The sequence below is a fragment of the Xenopus tropicalis genome, chromosome 3, assembly GCF_000004195.4.
Source record: "Xenopus tropicalis strain Nigerian chromosome 3, UCB_Xtro_10.0, whole genome shotgun sequence".
Taxonomy (NCBI): domain Eukaryota; kingdom Metazoa; phylum Chordata; class Amphibia; order Anura; family Pipidae; genus Xenopus; species Xenopus tropicalis.
Window position 1 is genome coordinate 130,170,526 of NC_030679.2, and position 26,199 is coordinate 130,196,724.

Sequence of the window (26,199 nt, forward strand, 5' to 3'; positions counted from 1 at the left end):
GCCTATAGTAGCAGTGGGGGAAAATAGCCTCTGGGAAGGGACTGGGGCTGTGGGATAGCAGGTATAGTAGGGAGAGATGGTGCCTATAGTAGCAGTGGGGGGATAATAGCCTCTGGGAAGGGACTGGGGCTGTGGGATAGCAGGTATAGTAGGGAGAGATGGTGCCTATAGTAGCAGTGGGGGATAATAGCCTCTGGGAAGGGACTGGGGCTGTGGGATAGCAGGTATAGTAGGGAGAGATGGTGCCTATAGTAGCAGTGGGGGGATAATAGCCTCTGGGAAGGGACTGTGGCTGTGGGATAGCAGGTATAGTAGGGAGAGATGGTGCCTATAGTAGCAGTGGGATAATATCCTCTGGGAAGGGACTGGGGCTGTGGGATAGCAGGTATAGTAGGGAGAGGTGGTGCCTATAGTAGCAGTGGGGGGATAATAGCCTCTGGGAAGGGACTGTGGCTGTGGGATAGCAGGTATAGTAGGGAGAGGTGGTGCCTATAGTAGCAGTGGGGGGATAATAGCCTCTGGGAAGGGATTGTGGCTGTGGGATAGCAGGTATAGTAGGGAGAGATGGTGTCTATAGTAGCAGTGGGGGGATAATAGCCTCTGGGAAGGGACTGGGGCTGTGGGATAGCAGGTATAGTAGGGAGAGATGGTGCCTATAGTAGCAGTGGGATAATAGCCTCTGGGAAGGGACTGTGGCTGTGGGATAGCAGGTATAGTAGGGAGAGATGGTGCCTATAGTAGCAGTGGGGGAATAATAGCCTCTGGGAAGGGATTGTGGCTGTGGGATAGCAGGTATAGTAGGGAGAGATGGTGTCTATAGTAGCAGTGGGGGGATAATAGCCCCTGGGAAGGGACTGGGGCTGTGGGATAGCAGGTATAGTAGGGAGAGATGGTGCCTATAGTAGCAGTGGGATAATAGCCTCTGGGAAGGGACTGGGGCTGTGGGAATAGCAGGTATAGTAGGGAGAGATGGTGCCTATAGTAGCAGTGGGATAATAGCCTCTGGGAAGGGACTGGGGCTGTGGGATAGCAGGTATAGTAGGGAGAGATGGTGCCTATAGTAGCAGTGGGGTAATAGCCTCTGGGAAGAGACTGTGGGATATATTATAGTAGGTAGAGATGTTTAGTCTATTAGTTATTTTGGGTTAAAAAAAAAACCAAATTCCATCAAGTTCAACCCCTCAAACAGTGCACATGTATATATATACTTATACAGACCTACAGTATGTACACACTCACATATATATATATATATATATATATAAACTATATATATATATAAATATATAGATCACAATAGCCTTGGATATTATGATTGATCAAGGAAGCATCTAAGCCCCTCTTGGCTAATATAATCTGTCATCATAAATCACCCAACATGGCATCCCACTGCCTCACTGCCCTCACTGTGAACAACCACCTGTACTGCTTTAACAGAAAGTTCTGCCCTCCAGTTCAAAGGAGGGGCCTTTGGTGCATTGATATTTTTGTTTTTATCTGCCTATAATCCCCACTAATGTACTTGTACAGAGTAATCATGTCCCCTCGCAAATTGCCTTTTCTCCTGAGAAAACAACCCCAACCTCGACAGTCTAACCTCATAGTTTAACCCTTCCATCCCCTTTACCAGTTTAGTTGCACGTCTCTGCACTCTCTCCAGCTCATTAATATCCTTCTTAAGGACTGGAACCCAAAACTGCCCCCCATACTCAGGGTGAGGCCTTACCAGGGACCTATAAAGGGGCAAAATTATGTTTTTATTTCTCAACCCTTTTTTTATGCAAAACAGTACTTTATATGCTGTAATCCCCTTTCCTTGGGCCGGGTTGGAGCTGCAGAGTGCCATTGAGCCCTATGGGAGACATTCCTTGGGCCGGGTTGGAGCTGCAGAGTGCCATTGAGCCCTATGGGAGACTTTCCTTGGGCCGGGTTGGAGCTGCAGAGTGCCATTGAGCCCTATGGGAGACTTTCCTTGGGCCGAGTTGGAGCTGCAGAGTGCCATTGAGCCCTATGGGAGACTTTCCTTGGGCCGGGTTGGAGCTGCAGAGTGCCATTGAGCCCTATGGGAGGCTTTCCTTGGGCCGGGTTGGAGCTGCAGAGTGCCATTGAGCCCTATGGGAGACTTTCCTTGGGCCGGGTTGGAGCTGCAGAGTGCCATTGAGCCCTATGGGAGACTTTCCTTGGGCCGGGTTGGAGCTGCAGAGTGCCATTGAGCCCTATGGGAGACTTTCCTTGGGCCGGGTTGGAGCTGCAGAGTGCCATTGAGCCCTATGGGAGACTTTCCTTGGGCCGGGTTGAAGCTGCAGAGTGCCATTGAGCCCTATGGGAGACTTTCCTTGGGCCGGGTTGGAGCTGCAGAGTGCCATTGAGCCCTATGGGAGACTTTCCTTGGGCCAGGTTGGAGCTGCAGAGTGCCATTGAGCCCTATGGGAGACTTTCCTTGGGCCGGGTTGGAGCTGCAGAGTGCCATTGAGCCCTATGGGAGGCTTTCCTTGGGCCAGGTTGGAGCTGCAGAGCGCCATTGAGCCCTATGGGAGACTTTCCTTGGGCCGGGTTGGAGCTGCAGAGCGCCATTGAGCCCTATGGGAGACTTTCCTTGGGCCGGGTTGGAGCTGCAGAGTGCCATTGAGCCCTATGGGAGGCTTTCCTTGGGACGGGTTGGAGCTGCAGAGCGCCATTGAGCCCTATGGGAGACTTTCCTTGGGCCGCGTTGGAGCTGCAGAGTGCCATTGAGCCCTATGGGAGACTTTCCTTGGGCTGGGTTGGAGCTGCAGAGTGCCATTGAGCCCTATGGGAGACTTTCCTTGGGCCGGGTTGGAGCTGCAGAATGCCATTGAGCCCTATGGGAGGCTTCCAAAATAATGCAAAGTCTGAAAGTTTTGCCCGCCGGTTACGAGCGCTCAATACGAAAAAGTCACGAAAATGTACGAGCAAATCGTAACGGCTACGAAAAAGTCGCGACTTTTTAAACAGGTGCCCAGTAAATTCTTGCTATGAGTTACTGCTCCTGGGCAAACTTAGTGCCTTCTATTACGTAACCCCCTTAATGAGTTACTGAGCCGCTGCTGGGAAACATCAGAGGAAAGAAAGGAAGGAAATACATCATGTGCTAGAAAAATGGTCTATGAATAAGAGCGGTTGGAAAAAAATATGCAAACGTTGACCAATTTTACTACTACGTTTTATAATTAGAATTCATAGCCGTAGCTACAGAATGGACTTTGCCAAACATCTAACTCCTTTATAGCAATTACGCCTGTTATTCCCCAGTGTTGCTTGCTAGTTTCTTTGAGGTAGGTTCTTACGACTTGGGGTATATGTTCAGATATGAGACACTGTTCATATTTGCCTTCTATAGTTCTACTAGTATCTACAACAGTAAGGAAAAAAAAGTGTAATGTTTGTCCCTATTACACAATGCTGGAGCCTCACGTGGCTCAGTGTGCTTTATAACTGTATCCCATGCTCCCATTCTCCCTCCAACCCCCTTCATTCCAGGTTAAATTTGAAATCCTGGCAGGGGAGGAGGGTCTAAAACACTGATCTTACAAATTGTAACTACTTCTCCACAGCCTACAGACAGCATGCAGGAACTACATAACCCACAATGCATTGTACTGTTCCTTATTGATATCACATGTGCAGGGAATTGTGGGATATGGAGCATGCAGGCTGAAGGCAAGCTGAGGACAGTCAACTACTGACTACAACTTAGTCAGCCAGATCAGCAGGAGGAGAGGGGGCCAGGCTTGGACCAATTCGGCAGCTAATCGGCCCATGTATGGGCACTTCCAACGGGCCTGCCCGACCGATATCTGGCCTGAAATCGGCCAGATCTCGATCAGGCAGGTTAGAAAATCGAATCAGATCGGGGACCGCATTGGCTCGTTGATACGGTCCCTTGACCGACTTTACTTATACCCATCATTATAATTCGATCATTTGGCCCCAGGGCCAAACAATCAAATTACCCTGGATTCTCCCGATATTGCCCACCCGGATCTGCCAGTGTATGGGGACCTTAAGAGGAAAGCACGATGGCCTGAATATGTGTTTTTTTTGGCAGTGTTTATGCACCTTTTTTTACATAAGACCAACTGAATGAGCTCATGTCACGGGATGTTTTTTTCACATTAATTTGTCAAATTTCTATGAACTTGAGTCAGAGGATGTTCACACTGAGGCTATACTTGACTCTCGAGTGGGGATTTTATTAATGTAAAGCAGTTCTGTTGTGACACCTTGGTCCTGGGCCTCTGCTTCCTGGTTCTTTACTAAGGGAGATAGCCAGCTTTGCTCTGGGTTCCAGTAAAATACAGAAAATCCTATTCCTATTGCTAAGCTTTCTGTAATGGCTAAACTATAGCGTCTTGATAATAGCTACAGGCTCCAGCCACTCAAAATGAGTAATTAAAGGAGAACCAAACCCTTTTGCAGTCACCTTGATCCACATCACACCCACATGCCTGTTGTATAGTCATTATTGAAGACCCAAGCAGGTTACCAGAAGTGACAGAACCAAGATAGAGGCTGCCAACCAGAGCTGAAATGTTGGGTCCCTGTACAAGTTACATGTGTGGGGCCCCATGGATACACACAGTACCAACATTTTTGGACACAACCCTTGTAGCAGGTAGGTTGGTTTTGTTGGCACAAAAGGTTAAACTTGCTGGAGTTGTCTTTTTCAACCACAGCTACTATGGTACAAATCCTCAAATCATTTCATTAAAAAGCAGGGGGTTAACTATAGAGAAAACAGACACTGCAACTGCTGGGGGGCCCAGGAACTGTAGGGGCCCGGTGGGGACTGATAAGCAGCTGCAATATATGTTCATGGAAAATGTCTTGTTCCCAAAGTTTAGGGGCCCAATGACTTTGCTGTGGGGCCCAACAATGAGCCATTCATTTTCTGGAAAGCTTATGTAGGAGATGCTCATATAATTTAGTAAATATATCCCAATATAAACATACATGCACGCCCAGATAATCAAAATCAGCCAAACTGTCAGACCAATTATGAGCCCTCATAATCAGCTATACTCAGTGGGAAAATCAGTAGTTATTGATAGAATAAAAATGAGCAGAATCTATTACTCATATGGGTAATGGGTAATGTCATATAGGCTATTTTGGGGCATTTTTAAATGTAGTCTGAGAAAGCCAATCCGCTGACCCCTGCTTGCTTCTCTGCACTAATAGGCACTGTGTTGGCCTGGGTGCAGACACAGAGTGGGTTTTGGCACAAAAATGCATACTTTGAATATACAGTATTTAGACTTTTTTTGTGACTTAATGTATATGTGTCTATGCACAGGGACCCATAGGGATAGTAGCTCTATGGCTTTAAATCCCCTACACTTTCTATTACTTAGCTACTAGGCAGAAGACACTGTATCTAGTTCCTCTAATTTGTATAATAGGCCCATGGGTTTGTGACCACTTCCTGTCACACTTTAATAAAGTGTTTGGAAAGGATGGAACTTCCTCTTTGGTCTTTGTCCATTGACCAAGGTGGATGTGTTTGGGAAGCCTGGCGTCAACAAGGCCCAGTACAGAGCTCTGCCCTTCTAGTGAATGTTTTGAAACAGATACCCCATGAACAAGGTTGAGCCAGATTACAGGACTACATGCTGTTATAACAGCGTGTTCTAGAAACATAAGATAGTCAGGAAAGCTCGAAAGAGCAGTCTTTATAGCTAAAGGTAGGATTGATAGCTGGTCCATTAGGTTCTGCTAGCCTAAGGGACTGCAGTAATAGAGAGCGATTCAGGTTATGCCTTTCTTTAATATTTCATATATTAATAATACTAATACAGGTATAGGACACCTTATCCAGAATGCTCGGGACCAAGGGTGCTCCGGATAAGGGGTCTTTCTGTAATTTGGATCTTCATACCTTGAGTCTACTAAAAAAATCAATAAAACCTTAATTAAACCCAACAGGATTATTTTGCATTCAGTAAGGATTAATTATATCTTAGTTGGGATCAAGTACAGGTACTGTTTTATTATTACAGAGAAAAGGGAATCATTTAACCATTAAATAAACCCAATAGGGCTGTTCTGCCCCAATAAGGGGTAATTATATCTTAGTTGGGATCAAGTACAGGTACTGTTTTATTATTACAGAGAAAAGGGAATCATTTAACCATTAAATAAACCCAATAGGATTGTTCTGCCCCCAATAAGGGGTAATTATATCTTAGTTGGGATCAAGTACAGGTACTGTTTTATTATTACAGAGAAAAGGGAATCATTTAACCATTAAATAAACCCAATAGGGCTGTTCTGCCCCCAATAAGGGGTAATTATATCTTAGTTGGGATCAAGTACAGGTACTGTTTTATTATTACAGAGAAAAGGGAATCATTTAACCATTAAATAAACCCAATAGGACTGTTCTGCCCCCAATAAGGATTAATTATATCTTAGTTGGGATCAAGTACAAAGCACTGTTTTATTTTTACAGTGAAAAAGGAAATCAATTTTAAAAATCTGAATTATTTGATTAAAATGGAGTCTATGGGAGACAGGCTTTCCGTAATTCGGAGCTTTCTGGATACCAGGTTTCCAGATAACGGATCCCATACCTGTATTCCCCCCTTTTACTGGGGTTACAGTTCCTTTGAGAAAGTAGAAAGTAGACAAATAATCCATATGAATAAGTGAATATTAAAGGGAATATATTGAGTAATAAATCAAGTGATCGTTACAATTAAATGATTATGTAAACTAAAAAAATATTTACACTATATACAGAGTAATAATAAATCAAATGATCGTTACAATTAAATGATTATTTAAACTAAGACAATATTTACACTATATACAGTTAGAGATTATTTATAGTGTACATTATTGTTGCCACCATAGTAATAGAATAGAGGTCAGTTTCTTCCCATCATGACTTCCCTCTGTCCTCCAGCGCCTCTGGTCTGCAGTCCTCACATGCTGGCTTGTCACAGGCTGCCCCCTCACTACAGTCCGGCGGGGCCACATTTCCAGCAAATGCCCCCACAGATAGCATCCCAAATGATGAGGGAAGATACCCCCCGAACTTGCCCACATCCTATTGAGTGAGTTTCTTAGATACAGAAATTAGTTTTATGGCTCCTGTAGCAAACATACAGCCCAAGTACCATTCATAGGAAAACACTTTGATATGTATAGTCTGGTGTGACTTGAAATGTAAGCTTCCTGGACAACTGGTTTTCTGGTAAGCCTACATTACCCATATACTCTGTGTAAAGGTCCCCATACACGGGCCGACTATAGCTGCCGATATCAGTCCCTTGGACCGATTCGGCAGCTAATCGGCCCGTGTATGGGGAGAGCAGAGCGGCCTGGCCAACCGATATCTGGCCTGAAATTGGCCAGATCTCGATCGGCCAGGTTAGAAAATCCGGTCGGATCGGGGACCGCATCGGCTCGTTGATGCGGTCCCCGAACCGACTGCCCCATAACCAAAAATGTAATCCGATCATTTGGCCCCAGGGCCAAACGATCGGATTATTTTTTTTTTAACTAAAAGCTCGTAGGTGGGGATATCGGGGGAAGATCCGCTCGCTTGGCGATCTCGCCAAGCGAGCGGATCTTACAGTGTATGGGGACCTTAAGACATGGAAGATATGAACACATACATATATAGAGATGAAAGGGGTTTTGCCTTTTAGGCAAACTTTTAGTATGTTATAGAATGGCCTATTCTTAGCAACTTTTCAATTAATTATTTGCATTCAATTTTATACTCACAAATGGGAGTCACTGACCCCAGCATCACAAAACATCATTTTAAAACAGCATTTTATTGTTATTGTTACTTTTTAATACAGGTATGTGACCCATTATCCAGAATGCTCGGCACCTGGGGGTTTTCGGAAGAGGGATCTTTCCATAATTTGGATCTCCATAACTCAAGTCTGCTAAAAATCATTTAAATATTGAATAAACCCAATAGACTTGTTTTGCCTCCAGTATGGATTAATTATATCTTAGTTGGGATCAAGTACAGGTACTGTTTTATTATTACAGAGAAAAGGGAATCATTTAACCATTAAATAAACCCAATAGGGCTGTTCTGCCCCCAATAAGGGGTAATTATATCTTAGTTGGGATCAAGTACAGGTACTGTTTTATTATTACAGAGAAAAGGGAATCATTTAACAAACCCAATAGGGCTGTTCTGCCCCCAATAAGGGGTAATTATATCTTAGTTGGGATCAAGTACAGGTACTGTTTTATTATTACAGAGAAAAGGGAATCATTTAACCATTAAATAAACCCAATAGGGCTGTTCTGCCCCCAATAAGGGGTAATTATATCTTAGTTGGGATCAAGTACAGGTACTGTTTTATTATCACAGAGAAAAAGGAAATCATGTATGTATGTATGTATATCTTTATTTATAAATCGCTACTTATGTACGCAGCGCTGTACAGTAGAATACATTAATACAAACAGGGGGTTAAAGTAATGGATAAATACAAAGAACAACAATAAAAACAAATAAATACAAGGTACAGTTGCAATAAGTCAGAAACACAAGATGAAGGAGGTCCCTGCCCCGTAGAGCTTACAATCTATATGGGAGGGGTAACTAACAGACACAAATAGGCAAATATAAGTGCTGTAGGACACAGTGGGTGACACTACAATATAAGTGCCAGTTCCCAGATTAGGTGCTGGGCGAGTGCTCCAAAAGGTAGTCTTTAAGTTTAGTTTTAAAAAGACTGGGGGAGGATTCTCTCCGGAGGAAATCAGGGAAGGCATTCCAAATGTAAGGGGCAGCAAGGCAGAAAGGTTTAAGGCGGGAAACCGCAGTAGTAGTGGGGGGCGCAACCAAACGATTGCTCTGCGAGGAACGAAGGAGTCGGCCAGGAACGTACGGAGACACAAGGGAAGAGATGTAGTGAGGGGCAGAGGAATGGAGGGCTTTGAAAGTTAAGAGATCTAAATCATTAGAATTATTGCTTATAATGGAGTCTGTGGGAGCTGGCCTTTCCGTAATTTGGAACTTTCTGGATAAGGGATCCCATACCTGTACTTAACTTGCTATTTAGGCCTGCTCTATTTATATTGCTATTTTTCTTTCAAACCACTGCCTGGTTGCTAGGTTAAATTGGACCCTAGCAACCAGAAGATTGTCTCAGTATAGCACTCTCTACTTTGAGAGTGCACAGCCCCTTTAACAATGGCAAAACCACGATGAGCAATAGTTACACTACTCCCTGATCCATTTTTTGCTGTAGGGGATCCAGACCACTTGACTAGAAACCCTAAAGATGTATTCTTTAACCTTCCAAGCAGTTTCCACAGTGGTGTCACAGAAGCCTGCTCTGCCTTATGACTGTACGTGACATGTTAAAAAATACTACCTCAATTGCTTGTAAACCCTGTGGATTGCCTTGGACAATAAAACCAGTTCTATTTTAAGCAAGAACCTCTGGTGTCTACCCCTTTCATTTATTTGTTTTACTTTGGCAATAGTCAAGTGAAGTTACACAACATCATCTCACCCTCCTCTTCCACTTAGTAGGTCTATCTGGGTAAGAGAGTCCATGTTCTTCCATTACAAATCTTTTTTAGCCAAGACAGGGTTACATGTGCATGCATGTGTTTGTATGTATTTTTCTGTACATAATATACAGAGCACTCTTCAGGGACAGTCACAAATAGGAGAAAATCATATGATAGCACAACAGATACATGACATATATGAAGCTACAATCTGAACTGACAAATAGAATTGGCAAATTGCAGACATCGCAACTTCAACTGAAGTTTACTCAGCAGCAAGAATTAATGATTAAAAAGCAAAAGAAAAAAGATGAAAAGTGGAAAATGAATGCTAATAAAACTAAAGGTTAACATCAAAAGGAGAGCAATAATGTAAACTAGTAAAGATTAACGGCAGCGGGGGAATAATAATAAAATAAACTAGCGGGTAACATCAAAAGGAGGATAATTATTATACTAAAGTTTAACATGTGCATGTGGGGGAACTCACTAAGGGCTCTGGCACACGGGGAGATTAGTCGCCCGCGACTAACCTTCTACCCACCATCAGATGTCTCTGCTAAATAACCTTTCTGTTCCGTTTAAATATCCGGAAAGGGTTTGTTACTGTGAGAGCTGTGACTTGAATAGTAATTGCCTGAACTCTGATAATACACTTGCAGGTCTGGCGGTTATTTGAATTCAATTCAACCAGAGAACATGATATCACTAGTGAGCTCTAAAATATTATCTTCTTGCTGAGGTACCCCCATGTTTGACAGATTCGTTGTTCATACTTTGGATATAGCATATGGGCAGCTGTAGTGTACTGCCGGTTTTGTTTGCTTTATAAATATAAGCTTTGTAAATGCCCAGAACAATGCAGTGGACAGGCACAGGCAGATAGCAGAGGGTAGCACAGACAGACATACAGATACTGGGCATGAAACAGGCCAAACGTCTTTATCTCTTATCTATTTGCAGCCCAGATTATATGGTTGTTTTGGGCTGATGTAATTCAGTCATGCCATAGGTGTAATATGAGGCCCATCCATCAAAAAATGTTTTTGCACCCTCAGCCGCACCCCAATCCCCACCCCTCATCATCATCATCATTTATTTATATAGCGCCAGCAAATTATGTAGCACTTTAATTTCTAAAGGACAGGGGTCTTACAATAATTTAACAAACAAGGGTTTAACAACAGGATCAGAGGGCCCCACTCGCAAGAGCTTACAATCTAAAGGAGTTAAGGGTACATTTGGAACAAAAGGAATATGTAAACAGATTGAAGATTTATGATACATAAATAAATGTCTGATCAAGGCAGAGAGTTCCAGAGACGGAAAGAAGCCCAGAAGAAGTCGGGGATGAAGTGATGAGAGGAGAAGCGGGGCGAAGGTCAGGGGCAGAGCGTCGGTTGCATGAATAAGTGAATTTTGAGATCAAAGCTAAAATATAGGAAGGGGACTTATTATTTGTAATGAATTTGATTCTACAGGAGATAAGTAACCAGTAAAAAGATATGCATAGGGGAGCGACTGATATGGAAAGGTGAGATAGAGCAGTGTATTGCACAGATAGGAGTGAAAAGCGATGTGTTGGAATGTCTGCAAGGAGTAAATGTGGCCATACAAAGGCAGATATCAGCTGGCGACTTTGATCCTTCAGACTGATTCAGCAGCTTATCTGCCCGTGTATGAGCACCACCAACAGGCCTACCCAGCCAACATCTGGCCTAAAATTGATTTTACCATGTATTGGTACAGTAGTCAAGGCGGGAAATAACAGACTGGATGAGTGTTTTAGTGCTCTTTTACTCACTCACTAGTGGCAGAGGGAGCTGGTGGAACTATACAGCAGTCCCCATGACTCTCCAGTCCCCTGTCTCTCACGGCTGAAGCTTTGTACATATACCACAGAGTCCTGCCCTATACCCTATGGGGGAGATTTATTAAGACTCGAACGCTCCGAGTGTATTTTCAACGATTTTTTCAGGCTGGCGCGACTTTTTCGTACGCTTGCGCAAAAAATTCGGAGAGGTTCTGCTGCTGTTTACAATCGTTCAGTACGAAAATTATGTGACTTTCACATTGCCAATGCGATATAATCGCAACTAATACGATTGTTTTGTAAGCATCTTTGTGATATTTGCGATCTTCAGAAATTATCGTATCCAATCCAAATTTTTCCCATTCGGGGTTCAAACTCGTGTTTTAATGAATCGGCCCCTATGTGTTTTTTGTTTCATGATTTGGCCTCCTCCAGGCTCCTTGTATCAATAGCACAACATTCTCTGAGAATCACACTTTCAATTTTGTGACAGAATTGGGAATACTGATAGAAATTAATGTTATGTGCTTCAGAATAGGGCTAACCCAGACCAGGGCCCACCTAGGAATATCCCAGTATTCCCGCAGCCCAGTCCCATCCTAGTATACTTCTGTGTAGATGCTGTAGGTAAGAACACTAGAGCTGTGAGCAGAGAAGAAGCTCAGAAATCCTTATCACCATATCCCTAGGCAGTGCAAAGGTGTGGCACAATCAGAATAATGAGCTCAGTGTGCAAATATGGTTGGTAAGTCAAGATTACAGTGTTTGGCTGCTCTTAGAGAATATATATATAAAAGGAAATAATGTACAAAGCTGAATATAGGGAGGTGCCGCTTGCTGAAACCCTAATATAACCAAAGAAGGCAAACTAGTAAACAGAACAAATAAACTCCAGTGATTGTGATTCTGTAAATCCATATAAGGAAACAAATACAAAGGCCTTGTCCTGATCTGATTGGTCAAACTGTCAGTAAAACATCAAACAGATGTGACTGCTCAGTTCATGTAGTCGGAGTCACCCACTGGGAGCATATTTATAATATTGTGTAAGCCAGCATTACTGATGATGTTGCCAATAGCAACCAATTAATGATTAGAATTGAACAGTCACCTACAAGTTAGAAAACTTAAGCAAAGATCTGATTGGTTGCTATGGGCAACATCACCGACGATGTTGACTTATAGTTGACACACTATAATAAATATGCCCCTAAGAGGTGTGTTTATTAACAATGAAGACAGAGATCACAGGTAAACTGTTTGTAAACCTTTGCTTTTGTTTTCTAACTTGTAGGTGAATGTTCAAATCCAATTGCTGATTAGTTGCTATGGGCAACATCACCAATGATCTTTGTCTCCAGTGTTAATAAATGTAAGCTAACTTTACTGTAAAGCTGGCCCTGCACACCATCAGAATTGCTACATGTATGGGCACATAACAGTGGGTGCAATCAATCTGTGTCAACTAAAGCAATGGCATACCACCCATCAGGACATACAGGGGCACACCAATGTTCTACCAAGACACACCCGCAATCTAGCCAAACCTAACCCACTACCCAGCAAGCACTGCCCCTTCTTGATGACGGCCTCTGGGGTATAGTGAGAATACCAAATCAGTGAATGGGAAAGTCAGAGCCTGACAGTGGGGTTCCTGAGAAATGCATTGCAACACAATTAGGGTTGCCACATCAACCCTTTAATCCCAGATACATATTGAATCCACTTCATGTATGGCTGATTTGAAATGAATGTAGCTGCATGCTACATGGCTGCTACAAATCACTTCATACTGCAAAATGCATCTGAATTGCTAATTAGCCGTGGAGAATGTGCATTTAATATGTGGCAGGAATTAAAGGGGTGATGTATTCTCTACATTTATCTAAGCATTCTATTTATCCTAAAGGTCCCCATACACGGGCCGACTATAGCTGCCGATATCGGTCCCTTGGACAGATTCGGCAGCTAATCGGCCCGTGTATGGGGAGAGCAGAGCGGCCTGGCCGACCGATATCTGGCCTGAAATTGGCCAGATCTCGATCGGCCAGGTTAGAAAATCCAGTCGGATCGGGGACCGCATCGGCTCGTTGATGCGGTCCCCGATCCGACTGCCCCATTGACGCCCACATAATCGGTCCCTTGGACAGATTCGGCAGCTAATCGGCCCGTGTATGGGGAGAGCAGAGCGGCCTGGCCGACCGATATCTGGCCTGAAATTGGCCAGATCTCGATCGGCCAGGTTAGAAAATCCAGTCGGATCGGGGACCGCATCGGCTCGTTGATGCGGTCCCCGATCCGACTGCCCCATTGACGCCCACATAATCGGTCCCTTGGACAGATTCGGCAGCTAATCGGCCCGTGTATGGGGAGAGCAGAGCGGCCTGGCCGACCGATATCTGGCCTGAAATTGGCCAGATCTCGATCGGCCAGGTTAGAAAATCCAGTCGGATCGGGGACCGCATCGGCTCGTTGATGCGGTCCCCGATCCGACTGCCCCATTGACGCCCACATAATCGGTCCCTTGGACAGATTCGGCAGCTAATCGGCCCGTGTATGGGGAGAGCAGAGCGGCCTGGCCGACCGATATCTGGCCTGAAATTGGCCAGATCTCGATCGGCCAGGTTAGAAAATCCAGTCGGATCGGGGACCGCATCGGCTCGTTGATGCGGTCCCCGATCCGACTGCCCCATTGACGCCCACATAATCGGTCCCTTGGACAGATTCGGCAGCTAATCGGCCCGTGTATGGGGAGAGCAGAGCGGCCTGGCCGACCGATATCTGGCCTGAAATTGGCCAGATCTCGATCGGCCAGGTTAGAAAATCCAGTCGGATCGGGGACCGCATCGGCTCGTTGATGCGGTCCCCGATCCGACTGCCCCATTGACGCCCACATAATCGGTCCCTTGGACAGATTCGGCAGCTAATCGGCCCGTGTATGGGGAGAGCAGAGCGGCCTGGCCGACCGATATCTGGCCTGAAATTGGCCAGATCTCGATCGGCCAGGTTAGAAAATCCAGTCGGATTGGGGACCGCATCGGCTCGTTGATGCGGTCCCCGATCCGACTGCCCCATTGACGCCCACATAATCCGATCGTTTGGCCCCAGGGCCAAACGATCGGATAATTTCTTTTTTTACCTAAATGCTCCCCGATATCGCCCACCCGTAGTTGGGGATATCGGGGGAAGATCCGCTCGCTTGGCGACATCGCCAAGCGAGCGGATCTGCTCGTCTATGGCCACCTTAACAGCCTTTGATGCTAAAGGCCCAGGGAAAACCCCCTTTCTGCCCTACCTTTGAATCTGCCCAGAGAGTACTGCTCATGAAATGACCCTAGAAGACCCAGTACTTGTTATAACTAGACTATGTAGTAAGCGGTCAGCCCTCTGATTTTTCCAACACACGGAGACACAACAAATACCAGTGCAGCCTGTCACTGCCTAGTGAATCCTTGTGTAGCCATGCCTGGCATGTGTCGTGTCTCCTTGTGTTCTGTAAGCAGAGACGCTGCACCGGCCCAGCAGAGTTCCACTCTCAGTAAACTGGGATTGACTATATAGAACTGGAACGGAATATACCTCTACTCTATCTCCAGTATTTGCTTATTTGAAATAAGCAGGCAGTAAGTATGTACAATATTCACCTGCATATGGTTTCCTCCTACACCTGCAGGCAGTACCTTCATAACCCTTTACAGAAAAATCGCAAAATCCTGCCCTGCCTTGGGGCATGGACTGATGTGAATGATATAAATCTATGTAACAAGCACATGGGGATCTCCAGTATTTGCTTAGTGAAAGGAAATGCCATTCTAAGGTTCTTTGCAATGTCATTTTTAAAATAATTTATATACACAGTTGCCACTGGAAGCAGCATTGGTTTATGCTGGTTCTGACTGGTGCAACAGTGTAGCAGAAGTGTTTTAGGTCTGTGGTTCACCTTTAAATTAACTTTTATTTGGTGTAGACATTGTTATACTGAGACAACTTGCAATTGGTTTTTATTATTATTTTTTTTGTGGTTTTTCTGTTATTTGGCTTTTTGTTCAGCAACTCTCCCATTTGGAATTTCAGCAGCTATCTGGCTTCTCAGGCTTTGTTTACCTTAGCAACCAGGCAGTGGAACATGAATAGCAGAGGGTCTAAAAAGAAAGATAAGGAATGAAAATTAACAATAATAATAAAAATGTAGCCTTGCACCAATAGTTTGTTTTAGCTGCAAGGGTCAGTGACCCCTATTTAAAAGAGGGAAGATGTAGAAGAGGAAGGCCACCCCTTTCTAGAAAAACTTTATAAATAAAGATATACATACATACATACATAACCCAGAACAAATATTTAACCAACAGATAATGTGTATCATATTAAGTGGCCTACTTAAGAATCTTACTAAACTGTATATACAGTATATATATATTAGTAAATATTGCCCTTTTACATCTTTTCCCGAGCCACCATTTTGTGATAGGCTGTGTGCTCCCTCAGAGATCAGCTGACAGGAAATAATGCAGCTCTGACTGTAACATGTATGTGTGCCCTTGGGTTTGTTTGCACCAGGGCCGAAACTAGGGGTAGGCAGAAGAGGCACGTGCCTGGGGTGCAACACTGGGGGGGTAACATCTTCTGCCCATTTACCCCTAGTTCCGGCCCGTCTGTACCTCCAGAAGCTTTCTGCTTCAGGAGTTAGTCCGGGCTGATAATGTTTTTCACACACACATACAAACAATACACAAGACTACATTCATAGCCTTGTATACTGCATATATGTATATATACAGTATATATATATATATATATATATATATATATACTGTATATGTCTATATCCTTAAGAAGGCTCCCTAGAGAAACGAAATGTCCTATGTACTTTTAATGAATGGCGTCAATTTGTGCAACCACTGCGTCCATTTTATAGTGACCACATCTGCGGTTCCAGTGACAAATGAGCCCTCTGGTGTCTATGCAATGGTCAGTTGAAGCAAGATACCCTCATGAGCTCATTCAGCTGGGCGTATGTAGTTAGGTGCATAAACACTATCTGAATTTCCAGAAATAAATATGAATGCATTTTATTTACATTTCATGGTGTTCTTCACTAAATGATGAAAATGCCCAGAACTGATATGACATTGTATTTATTTGCAGCACTTGCTGTAGTTTATGATAGAAGCCCCTCACATGTTGAGAATGAATTGTAATGTTCCCTTTATGTGTACACACAAGTTATAACACCAGCAAAGGCAGGATGCCCAGACCATACTGTATGCAGTACAGTTCTCCCCACACCATTTATGTGCACATTGGCTGCATTTTGTTAAGTTACAGACTAATGAACCTGAAGCACCCCAGGACAAGCAATGGCTGCCACTGAATGCAAACAGAATTAAAAAAACTAATTGTAATGAAAGGCTATGTATGCAGTACTAGCAGCAAAATTGTGTTGCACGACATGTTTCAATCCCAATTTGACACTTGACAAAAGGCCAGTTGGGCTTGAAACATGTGCAAAAAAACCCACAATTTTGCAGCTAGTACTGCATACGTAGACTTTTCTTTACAATTAGTTTTTGGATTGACACCCGTGGTGGAGGTGTATTACAAGAATAGGCTTTGTTAAAGGTTTTCATCCTGGGACCTAGGCGGCTGGTCACCAATTCTATACAGTCATTGAATGCTGTTAGTTGTAGTTAAACAGCACCAGCGACTAGATACAATGGGAAATAACCATCTGTGTTTCTTCAAGTCTTTTTGGTAGAAGAGTTTTCAGACAGGATTACATGAAATGATCATACAAAGCCCTGTAGGTCCCTATATCAGAGCTGAACAGGCGGCTGTGCATGGCAGATAATGGGACTTTCCAGCATGACTTTTCTTGATGTCATCACCTTCTGTCTTGCTCAAGCCCTGAGGCGTGCCTGCACTATCACAAGCAAGTGGAAAAAAGTGGGGCCCATGGCAATGCTGGAAGACTAGTGCCCTGTTGATGGATGGAATTACATCAGGTGCAAACTTTTAGTGGTTGTATAATAATATAATATTCCCTTGGCTGCCTTTCTCTTTAAGCCACCTTGCCTTTGATGCTGGATGATCTACAATGATGAGCTCTTAGGGTGAAGACACACAGAGCTACTAGTAGCAGCTACTTGTTGTGGCTACTAAAACAGACAATGCTGATCATTTACTGATAACTGTCCCTAAGTGTGTTTTAGCAGAGGCAATTCTCAGTATTGTCTATGGCAGGGTATTTTCTGGAATTTAATAGCTGTGAAAAGTAGCTGCTCCTAAGTAGCTCTGTGTGTCTTTTCCCTTAACCCTTCCCTAAAACAGCATTTTTGGGATTGTTTTCATTGGAGAAGAGGCACTTAAAGGGTGATATGCTAACTATGTATAAATATAAAGGGATCCGATAATAATTTCGCTAATGCTTTATTTATCAGCAGACACAAGAACACCCGTTCCATTTAGAAGAAAGGAGGTTCCCCTTCTTTCTCTCGCTGAATCAGTCATACTAGGAGATACATTAGATAGCTTCAAGAAGGGACTGGATGGCTTTTTAACAAGGGAATACAGGGTTATGGGAGATAGCTCTTAGTACATGTTGATCCAGGGACTTGTCCAATTTCCATCTTGGAGTCAGGAAGGATTTCCCGCCCCCAAATAAGAGAGGCTTCAGAAGGGTTTTTATGCCTTTGTTTAGATCAACTAGTAGTTAGTAAGGTTATGTATAGGCATATAAGGTTGAACTTGATGGACATGTGTCTTTTTACTATGTTACTATGTAACTATGTTGTCCCTTCTCTCCTTTGGTCTGTGTCTTGCCTTGTGTGCCAATGCAGTTCTGCCCCCGCTCTGCTTAATGCCTGCTCACGAAGGTAAATGGATTCCTTGCCCTGCACACTGCCCCTTGAACCATATACACCACCAAAAAAAAAACATCCGCCAGAAAGTGCAGAATGCTGTATCTGTCTGAATGCAAGCTCTGAGGGTGAATCAGTGTGCATTTGTGGGTCCAGAATGAAAGCATATACTGTGTTCTGTATGTTAGCTACTATGAGCACAAGCTCTGTGGGTGAGTGGGTGTCTAGGCTGAAGGTTATTCAGAGTGCATGTTCTATGGGCAGCTAAAAGTTGTTACTATAAGTGCAAGCTCTGTGGGTCACTGAAGTAGCTTCAGTGATTAGTGTGACTAAATCTCAATATCCTGTGCCTGATAGCTGCAAAACGAAATGGAGCGAGAAGTAGCAGGTACTCATTCCTGACATTGCTAGTATTATGGGCGCAAAGTACATTTCCTCCCCGTGATAACTTTCATGTCACTGCTAAATGACAGAGCTGCTGGCATTGAAATTCCAGTCCCATTGTCCCTGCGGATGAATTATTATGCAATAAGAACACACCCAGCTCTGCTATTTCCTTTGCCCTTTCCCTTATTAAAAAAGGTGATTTTCACTTGTACACATCGACATGGGGGGTTGTTATACAGAAATAAGGACAACGCTGGCCCCATGCATCTATGGCAAACCTTGCCCATGTCTCTGCTCTCAATAGCAAGTGCATTTACTGATAACTTTCCAACCATTGGAAAAAGTCGCTTAGAATTTTATTTTTTCTTTTCTTGTTCAAAATATGTTGTGCAACAGGTTAGATTATAAGGCAGCAGAATGGCTGCCGGAGGCCCTGGTGAGGGTGAAAGTTGCACAGAAACTGATGCTCTTTGCTGAGTCATATGGCTGGCTGGATAAGATAAGCAGTACAGGGGCCTAGGATAATCTTATCCTCCTAAAAACCAAAATAAGCCCTAACATTTCAAGTATACAAGGGCCCAAGCAGACCCTCACATGCCACATAAGTGGTGACTTTCTCTTCCCACGGTGCAAGATACTTCTGTTTTAGCAGCAAAGGGGGAAGATGGTCTTTGATTTCATTATAAGATATTGCAGGTGCCCAGATGCATGTGGGAATATAGTGGTAAATTCCCAGCTTCCTCTGATTCAACTATAACATGGTCACACAAAACATTCAACAAAATATAGAGGCCATGATGGGAGGTTGGGTTGGAAGGGTACCTACATCCAGGCCAATAGGCAGCTGTCAGCCACAATGCAGCCATATTTCTATATTCTGGCGGGGCCCCTTCAGAAGCTGCTTACCTTCATCAAGGCAGGCATTTGAAGTAATCTATATGTTACCTCTACATATAGGACTTTGTACTGTCCGTGCAATAATACAGTAAACCAGTGCTGTCCAACTTCTGTTGTACCGATGGCCGGAATTTTTCCGACCTACGTGGTGGAGGGCCGATAATGGAAGCCAGTTTTGACCACTCCCCTTTTTGAAACCGCACCCACTTGAAACCACACCCATGTTATCACATGACCATACCCATATTAATGGTTGTAGTACAGCAAAAACCTGCCATACTCTGCCTGCCCTACCCTGCCTGTGTGTGCCATACTCTGCCTTCCCTACCCTGCCTGTGTGTGCCATACTCTGCCTTCCCTACCCTGCCTGCGTGTGCCATACTTTCACTGTGTTTGCCATTCTTGGCTGGTTTGTGCCATACTTGTGTAACAGTTAATAGGGTGGTCCCCCAAATACTCAGCGCTTCTTGGTGGAGTTCTTTGAAACCAAATCTTCAGTATAGTAGAAACTGTGTGATCGTGTGCTGCCTCCTCATAAGAACAACCCTCCCTTTTTAGATGGGTCTCAGATGTGTGTAATCGTGTTGTGCCATACTTGGCCTGTGTGTGCCATACTCTGCCTGTGTGTGCCATACTCTGCCTGCCCTACCCTGCCTGTGTGTGCCATACTCTGCCTGCCCTACCCTGCCTGTGTGTGCCATACTCTGCCTGCCCTACCCTGCCTGTGTGTGCCATACTCTGCCTGCCCTACCTGTGTGTGCCATACTCTGCCTGCCCTACCCTGCCTGTGTGTGCCATACTCTGCCTGCCCTACCCTGCCTGTGTGTGCCATACTCTGCCTTCCCTACCGTGCCTGTGTGTGCCATACTCTGCTTGCCCTATGATGCCTGTGTGTATGGCACACACAGGCAGCCTACAGTGACACAATGCTGGCACTGCTCCTACAGTCTGTACAATAACTATGTATTAAAAAACTTTTTAATTGAAGAACCACCTCAGTATATGTTCTTTTTGTAGTGTGCAGGGTTTATTTGTGGGTTTCTACTGCTCCTGAGGTGTGAACAGGGGAACAATGGGGGTGATTACAGCCTGAGCCTAAGGTGTGAACACTGCAGGGGGTGAACAATGCAGAGATTAAAAGGTGTGAACAACACAGGGGATTACATGGTTTGTGAGTGATACTCAGTCCTTGTAATAAGTGGTATATAGGGAGAACCATCAGATCCATTGGTACTAGAATAAGGGAACACATACGTAATATTAAGTTAGGCAAAAATAACCATGGGGTCTCACGACACTTTAAGATGGTACATAATTGCGATCCCACTGGGCTGGTGTTTTTGGGATTAGAACAAATCTCCTCTAACATCAGAGGGGGTGATAGATTCATTAGATTACGTCAGCGTGAGACCTACTGGATTTTTAAACTGAATACATTACAACCACATGGTTTAAACATAGAGCTAGATTTGGCAGCATTTTAGTTTAGCTTTTGTCTTTGTACAATTTTGTGTTTTGTCTTGTTTTATTTATTTTTACTTTTGAGAAGGAAAGGAAGGTGAGAAGGTTAAAGGAATTAATGGTAAAGTGAATAAGGGAGGGAAATAGAGAAAAAGGGAAAAAAAAAAAAAAAAATCTGGCCAGGGGGGACTCATGGGATTTGTATGCAGCTCCTCTATATGGTGGGCGGATCACAACCACATTGATTATGTCACTACTCCCTCCTCCTTTCCCCATTGGTTTATACTTAATGTGCACCTATGTTCTGTGGGTCAGCTGTATCTCATCTTAATTACCATTTTCTGCATGTGATTTGCCAGTATAAATTGTTGTTTTTACATTACATTTTTATTGCTCCTGATGAAGCGTGGCGGACACGTGAAACACGTAGAGCTATTTTTGATACGTTTTGTTCTTATCCAGATACTGTAAGTAGCCTGTACTGCAGCAGGACTATTTTTAATAAAGGGTATTACACTATATTCTGTTTTATCTTTTGCTTTCCCAAACTGAATGGAGACCTTCAACCTACCTCTATCAACAGTGGATTTTACTTACCTCTGCATATCTTAACTACCATCTGGTGAGTGTGCAACTACACCACTCTGCCATTTGTATATTTTATCTGCACTTTGCCATTATTTAGAGTTATAGGCATAACTCTTTCTTTTCAGTTTCATTAACTTTTGAAACATATTGCACTATTTTGTATTTTTATTTTTTATTTTTCATGCGCTTCCAACACACTGGGTCTGCACAGGGGATTACATGTTTAAACAATACAGGGGGATTACAGCCTGAATCTGAGGTGAGAACCATGCAGGGGGCCAGTTAATCTCAGTACTGATACCATTTAAAGCTTACACAAGAGTAAGCCATCAAAGCAGCCAGACAGGTGGGGGGCCACACAGAGGGGGGTCGAGGGCCGCCAGTTGGACAGCACTGCAGTAAACGAATTCTTAGAGAGATAGTATCATCACAATTCATATTCGCTTTTGTCTGAAAAAATAATGAGTAATGTTGCCTAAAGCAAATTGTATGCTCAAATGAAGGAATCCGGTCACTGAATGAACATTCTGGGTGCTTGTGCCACGTGTCAGAGGGAGACTAAGTGCAATATGCAGTAAAGGTGCATCTAAACAATATGCAGTAAAGGTGTTCAGAAAATCTCAGATATCTCTAATATTACAAATACTATGCATATTTTATTATTACGTCTTTACTGACCAACAAATTACAGTTGGCCATTGGTTCCCAAAATGGGTGGCTCTCTCCAGGAAGGCTCAGAGTCTTGGCTTTTGGGGGTAATGATGGAAATTTAGGGACATATTTGGGTAAATATATTTTCCTAGATGCCATCAGTTTCAGTAAGACTTTGGATGTACATTTATTTGATATCTTAGATATCCTAGGCTGGGGCTGAATAATTGATATTGCAATATTTTCACATATTTGAAACACTGTTATGGACTAAGGGGATGGCCCTGACCAAATGTTGGGCCACAGAGAGAGTTTGAACTGAATCAATATGAAGACCACTGCTGTAGACATTGAGATGGACATTGCACATTGAAAATTGTTGGGTCTTTATTTATGAACCATGTAAATTGATTTTTTAATTGGATTTATAATTGACATCACAAAAATTAATTAATGGGTGTTTTTATGTACTTAGAACCTGCACTGTCATTTTCTACCCAAGCTGCAGTCACTTATCCATCCCTCCCCTTTACTTCACTATTTAACACCTACCAGAATTTGTTACTTTAGGCTCCATAAGGGGCCCAGTGAGGCCCAAACTTTGCCAATTTCCATATATCTATTTTGAGCCAATAAATCACACTTTAAAGCAAATCACAAGGCAAAGTAATGGAGCTGCCGAAGAACAGATTGTATGGCGTGTTAGATCAGTGTACTTATATACTTGTCTTAAACGTGCATGTTTATCCTCATGGGACAAGCTGTGTCCTGTGATTGGATAAGATTTCCAGTTATCTGCAACAATTAATGTATTTATAGGCACATTAACCAGAATGTCGAAGATAGAAAGGGGTAAAGGGCAAGTTCACAGCTCTAGCTTTACTCTTAAATGGCTTTACCGTGTACAACAAACATTTTGCTAGATTGGATAGAATAAACCTGTTTAGTCACCCCATTAAGCCTTTGACAATAAGATGTGTGACCAGAAGGTGCTACAGGTAGAGCGATACCTATTTGGCATGCAGTACGGGTGCCCAGCAGATACAATAATACAGGAACTCTTTAAAATCACTGTGGGTTGGAGGAGAGCCATGATAGCATCAGCAGTATAAGGTCCAACAAGAAAGAAATGGTAATGACATACTGCATCCCTTGCAGCCCCAAGTCTAAGGGGCTGATTTACTAAGACACAAATTCGAATCCGAATTGGAAAAATTCCGATTGGAAAACGAACATTTTGCGACTTTTTCGTATTTTTTGCGATTTTTTCGGCGCCTTTACGACTTTTCGTAAATTGTCGCGACTTTTTCGTTACCAATACAATTTTCGTGAACAAACGCGAGTTTTTCGTAGCCATTACGATTCGCTTGTATCTTGTCGCGACTTTTTCGTATTGAGCGCTCGTAAGCGGCGGGCAAAACTTTCAGACTTAGCATGATTTTGGAAGCCTCCCATAGGACTCAATTGCACCCTGCAGCTCCAACCTGGCCCAAGGAAAGTCTCCCATAGGGCTCAATGGCACTCTGCAGCTCCAACCTGGCCCAAGGAAAGTCTCCCAAAGGGCTCAGTGGCACTCTGCAGCTCCAACCCGGCCCAAGGAAAGTCTCCCATAGGGCTCAATGGCACTCTGCAGCTCCAACCCGGCCCAAGGAAAGTCTCCCATAGGGCTCAATGGCACTCTGCAGCTCCAACCCGGCCCAAGGAAAGTCTCCCATAGGGCTCAATGGCACTCTGCAGCTCCAACCTGGCCCAAGGAAAGTCTCCCATAGGGCTCAATGGCACTCTGCAGCTCCAACCTGGCCCAAGGAAAGCCTCCCATAGGGCTCAGTGGCACTCTGCAGCTCCAACCCGGCCCAAGGAAAGTCTCCCATAGGGCTCAATGGCACTCTGCAGCTCCAACCCGGCCCAAGGAAAGTCTCCCATAGGGCTCAATGGCACTCTGCAGCTCCAACCTGGCCCGAGGAAAGTCTCCCATAGGGCTCAATGGCACTCTGCAGCTCCAACCTGGCCCGAGGAAAGTCTCCCATAGGGCTCAATGGCACTCTGCAGCTCCAACCTGGCCCAAGGAAAGCCTCCCATAGGGCTCAGTGGCACTCTGCAGCTCCAACCCGGCCCAAGGAAAGTCTCCCATAGGGCTCAATGGCACTCTGCAGCTCCAACCCGGCCCAAGGAAAGTCTCCCATAGGGCTCAATGGCACTCTGCAGCTCCAACCTGGCCCGAGGAAAGTCTCCCATAGGGCTCAATGGCACTCTGCAGCTCCAACCAGGCCCGAGGAAAGTCTCCCATAGGGCTCAATGGCACTCTGCAGCTCCAACCCGGCCCAAGGAAAGTCTCCCATAGGGCTCAATGGCACTCTGCAGCTCCAACCCGGCCCAAGGAAAGCCTCCCATAGGGCTCAATGGCACTCTGCAGCTCCAACCCGACCCAAGGAAAGTCTCCCATAGGGCTCAATGGCACTCTGCAGCTCCAACCTGGCCCAAGAAAATTCACCATACTGAAGCTTGAATGAATCCGAACGCTACGAAAAAATCGGCAGATTTTGCGCAACTTTCGAAATGGCTACGAAAAAGGCGCGACTTTTCACGCAAGTTTTAACGCTACGAAAAAATCGCCAGATTTTGCACAACATTCGGAATGGCAACGAAAAAGTCGCGATAATTTTCCGAAAAATCGCCAAATACCGATCATTACGAAAAAAACGCAATCGGACGCATTCGGCCCGCTCGTGGGTAAGTAAATGTGCCCCTAGGTGTGTCAGAGTACAGTAGCCTTGGTCTCTAGGAGGGAGTTTGTGACTTGCTAGAATCTGGATAAGAAAGCTATAGCATTGCTATAGTATCTGTGTCTCTTAACAAGATTGTGATTGTGGAGTGCCTGTTCAGATTTTGAGAAGTCACTCATATATATACAGTGGCTTGCAAAAGTATTCGGTCCCCCTTGAACTTTTCCACATTTTGTCCCATTACAGCCACAAACATGAATCAATTTTATTGGAATTCCACGTGAAAGACCAATACAAAGTGGTGTACACGTGAGAAGTGGAACGAAAATCATACATGATTCCAAACATTTTTTACAAATAAATAACTGCAAAGTGGGGTGTGCGTAATTATTCAGCCCCCTGAGTCAATACTTTGTAGAACCACCTTTTGCTGCAATTCCAGCTGCCAGGCTTTTAGGGTATGTCTCTACCAGCTTTGCACATCTACAGACTGAAATCCTTGCCCATTCTTCTTTGCAAAACAGCTCCAGCTCAGTCAGATTAGATGGACAGCGTTTGGGAACAGCAGTTTTCAGATCTTGCCACAGATTCTCCATTGGATTCAGATCTGGACTGTGACTGGGCCATTCTAACACATGGATATGTTTTGTTTTAAACCATTCCATTGTTGCCCCGGCTTTATGTTTAGGGTCGTTGTCCTGCTGGAAGGTGAACCTCCGCCCCAGTCTCAAGTCTTTTGCAGACTCCAAGAGGTTTTCTTCCAAGATTGCCCTGTATTTGGCTCCATCCATCTTCCCATCAACTCTGACCAGCTTCCCTGTCCCTGCTGAAGAGAAGCCCCCCCAGAGCATGATGCTGCCCCCACCATATGTGACAGTGGGGATGGTGTGTTCAGAGTGATGTGCAGGGTTAGTTTTCCGCCACACATGGCGTTTTGCATTTTGGCCAAAAAGTTCCATTTTGGTCTCATCTGACCAGAGCACCTTCTTCCACATGTTTGCTGTGTCCCCCACATGGCTTGTGGCAAACTGCAAACGGGACTTCTTATGGTTTTCTGTTAACAATGGCTTTCTTCTTGCCACTCTTCCATAAAGGCCAACTTTGTGCAGTGCACGACTAATAGTTGTCCTATGGACAGATTCCCCCACCTGAGCTGTAGATCTCTGCAGCTCCCCCAGAGTCACCATGGGCCTCTTGGCTGCATTTCTGATCAGCGCTCTCCTTGTTCGGCCTGTGAGTTTAGGGGGACGGCCTTGTCTTGGTAGGTTTACAGTTGTGCCATACTCCTTCCATTTCTGAATGATCG